Source organism: Physeter macrocephalus, chromosome 8 (genome assembly GCF_002837175.3).
Source record: "Physeter macrocephalus isolate SW-GA chromosome 8, ASM283717v5, whole genome shotgun sequence".
NCBI classification, from domain to species: Eukaryota; Metazoa; Chordata; class Mammalia; order Artiodactyla; family Physeteridae; genus Physeter; species Physeter macrocephalus.
The window spans coordinates 137,878,430-137,882,319 of record NC_041221.1 but is presented as its reverse complement, the minus strand read 5'-3'; the positions used below and the strand labels follow the sequence as shown (position 1 = coordinate 137,882,319).

Below are 3,890 nucleotides of genomic sequence, written 5' to 3'. Positions count from 1 at the left end.
CTCTCTCCTTTGGCACATTCTCCAAAAGTGGAGCCTTTTCGGCGACTCCCAAAGATAGCACGTTGACAGGATGGGCATTAGAATCATGATGAAAGACTGGAGAAAACAGCGTGAAAATAAGACACAGTCTCAAAGGGAAGGAAGTTAAAGGGTGGGGCCTCTTTTACACGCTTGCCTGGCACCTTGGGGTGGGGCACGTGTGCAGCGAGGGGTAACAATGGTCAGCATCAGGCCCACCTCCAGGCTGACCACTTTTACACGAGGACCTGGCCTCACCTCTGCGTACCTCGCCTGCCCAGGGACTATTTATCCCAAGAGCAAACTGGCTCATCCTCCAGGACCCCTGAGTCCTCAGTCCCACTCCTAGTGCTATTTGTGAAGGGCAGCAGATGCAGAACAGGAAAGCAGCTCAGAACACGGGTTCCCAGAGCCCATGAAAAGGCCTGCGGCCAGGAATCGTGCCTGTCAACCATGTGCTGTATGACTTCATGCCCAGCCTCTCAATCTGTGTCCCTCACCTCTGAAATGAGAACCTGACAATTTTTCATAGCATTCCAAAAAACAACTCTACGTGCCACTTCAAACCTGTGATAGATGTGGGAATTTTAACCAAGTTGTATTAGCAGGAACTTTTGGTTCCAGGTAGACCAAATCTCATTACAGTGAATATAACTACAACAAAAAATAATTCCAAACTCCCCCCAAGACCCGTTTATTTCTAGCAATATTTAATACCACGTAACTCCAAGACAGCGCAAGAGTCTGATAATCCCTTGGAGTTTTTTCAGGTTGAATGTATTAATACACTGAAGAGAAAAACTCTTTAGTCAAATATTGATTAACTTTTTCTACAAATTATTCCCAATGACTGACAATTGTATAGAGCTTTGAGATGTTTCATATCAAGACCTACGTCTCTCTCAAATACCATTATGACCATTTGTCATTTACATGTTATCTCTCTGTTCCTCTGACTCTGATCTCCCCAAGACTGCCTTCCCTGTGACCTCTATCTTTATTATTTTTTTGTGTGTGTGGTATGCGGGCCTCGCACTGTTGTGGCCTCTCCCGTTGCGGAGCACAGGCTCCGGACGCGCAGGCTCAGCGGCCATGGCTCACGGGCCCAGCCGCTCCGCGGCATGTGGGATCCTCCCGGACTGGGGAACGAACCCGCGTCCCCTGCATCGGCAGGCGGACTCTCAACCACTGCACCACCAGGGAAGCCCTGTGCCCTCTATCTTGATACCTACTCCATCTCAAAGTGGCATCTCTTGGCTCAAAGACTTTAAAAGATCTCTGGGTAGTGGATGTTCACTAGGCATCTTGTGGTGACCATTACTCGATGTATACAAATACCGAGTATTTATGCAATATACCTGAAACTAATATGTCAATTAAACCTCAATTTTTTAAAAAGTGAATTTACGGTATGTAAATTATATCTCAGTAAAGCTGTTAAAATTTTTTTTTTTAATTTTAGGATCTCTGAAATTCACTTTGGGAAGGACTGCCTGACCCCAGGGATATCCCCTCACTCTGGGTTCTGGGTTTGGTTAGCTGAAAAGCTTTGCTGGGACCTATCAAGCCCACAGGCTATGACACACCCCTAAGGAGGACAGTTGAGCCACACGCAGGTACACAGACGCACACATCTGCATAAGGAACAGTTTTAAATAATTCAGTTCCACCAAGTCCAACCTCCCTCCCAAGATAGCGAACACACACGGGCAATGAGATTAATTTCCCAAGTTGAAGTAGAAAGAATAAAGTTAACTAAAAAAGGATAAGGAAGGAGTTAGGTTTTCCAAAAGTAATCAGCTTCCAGGAATATGAATACAAACAACTCCATTCAAGAGAAAACAACCTTTGTTTTTTCTTCCAAAATAGGAGTTTTGCCCCACAGTATTATAAACAAAAAACTAGCCATCCATGAGGATGGAGGAAAAACCCTATAGACTTTGCCATTCTCCTGTTTTGTTTATTCCACCCTAGAAAAGGGGGCATGAAGTCACATGAACTCCTGTACTCTAGGGCCTAAAACTTTTTTTCAATTGCACTTTATGTTAAATAAACAAACTTTCTGAAGCACGGCCATTTGCTGGAGAAGAACGTAAATCTGGACTTAATCAGCCTCAGATGACCCTCGGGATTGTCTGACACGACCATGAATGGAAAATTACTAAGCCCCAGAAGGTATTAGTGTGCACGGCTGTGGATCTGCTCAACTGGAGACTTTCTCTTTCCTTTATAGATGAATTTTGTCCCTTGGACACCTAAAGCTTGAAGGGGTAGCTGTAGGGCTATCCAATGGGGCCAAGGGAAAGGGACAGGATGAGGGTAGATAGAGAGGGAGCTTCTGATGTCACCCAGTTCTCAACAGAAATGGGAAGCAAGACATGGGAGTTCCCTGGTGGTCCAGTGGTTAGGACTCTGTGCTCTCACTGCCGAGGGCCCGGGTTCAATCCCTGGTCAGGGAACTAAGATCCCACAGGCTGCGTGGCGTAGCCAAAAAATAAATAAAAAAAAAAAGAAATGAGAAGCAAGACTTACCAAGCTTACCAAGCTGACCACAAATATATCAAAGCTTTCCCCTGGGACACTCCACTCTGCCCTCCATCAATATACAGAACCCTGCTGGAAGTGAAGTCTTCCAAAAGGATCTCCTCCAAAAGCAGATGTACATACACCCTCAGAACAGAAGGATGCAGTTCACCTCCTTTGATCAGTGCCCTCTACTCTTGTCTGTGGGCTCAGAAGACTCTGGAACAGAAAAGGTACAGGCTGGGGGAAGTAGCATGGGTTTTCCTACTTTTGCTCAAATGTCCGGGACTCACTCCTCGAGACTGTTAAGGTCATGAAAAGCAAGGAAAGACTGAGCAACTGGAAGACCAGAGGAGCCTGGGGAGACAGGACAACTGAATGCAATGTGGATTGGATTCTGGAGTTGAGTTAATAGTAATGTACCCGTGTCTCCTAGTTTCTCAGTTTTGACAAATGCACCATGGCAATATAAGATGTTAAACATGGGGGAAACTGGGTGAGGGGTATATGAAAACCCTCTGTACCTCTTTGCAACTTTTCTTTAAACCTAAAATTATAGCAAAATAAAAAGTTTTAAAAATGCAATGCTGAGAAAGTAAAATCCATGATGATGGCACAGCATGGAAACCTTGTAGCAAGAGCAATAGCAGACGCCTCACAAGTGTTTATGACATGCTGGGCACTGAGCCATGCCCTTGACTGAGAGTACATACTGAAACCTCTCAACAACTCTATGACATGAACCCTAATTTCCTCCCCTGTTCCTAAATGAGGGAACTGAAGCTTAGAGAGGTCAGGTAATGAACCCAAGGTCACAAAACTGGTAGGGGGCAGAGGCACAATTCAGACCTAGACAGAATAACTCCAAAGACTGTTTCTTACTTGCCATTGCCACAGCACCTCCCATTTCATCTCTTTCCTTCACGAGATGGGGAAACACTTCCTTGAATGGTAACTCAAAGAGATAAAATAGTATATAATAAAGGCACAAAAATATTAGGGCTCTCATTACAGAGAGGAAGATTAAGAGATGGGCTCTGTTTCCTTCCTGCCCCCTTCCAAGTTACAATTTGTATTCATGCGTTAAATAATAACATGGTGAACACGCTATTATTTAAACACGGTAAAGCTATAAAGAAGGATCTAAAATAGAAATCAAAACCCTCCCTGAACATCCAACCTCTAGTTCTAATCATCAGCATAAGAAGGGGTATGTTTAAGGTCCATACAAGAGTTCATGCACAGAGAGAATACAGATTTGTTCACCAAATCCTTGAATATGAGAACCCTGGTAGCCCTGAGAACTTTATAGGAGTACTTTTATAAATAAACAAAAGCCAGATTTAGCA

General features: G+C 44.2%; 1 non-coding gene across 1 annotated transcript; it reads left to right on the top strand.

Annotated features, from left to right (window-relative positions):
• Positions 1 to 2,404: 2,404 nt before the first annotated feature.
• On the top strand, positions 2,405 to 2,477 carry TRNAE-CUC (transfer RNA glutamic acid (anticodon CUC)). Its single transcript has one exon. It is a non-coding gene; the product is annotated as a tRNA-Glu (tRNA).
• The last annotated feature ends 1,413 nt before the right edge of the window (positions 2,478 to 3,890 follow it).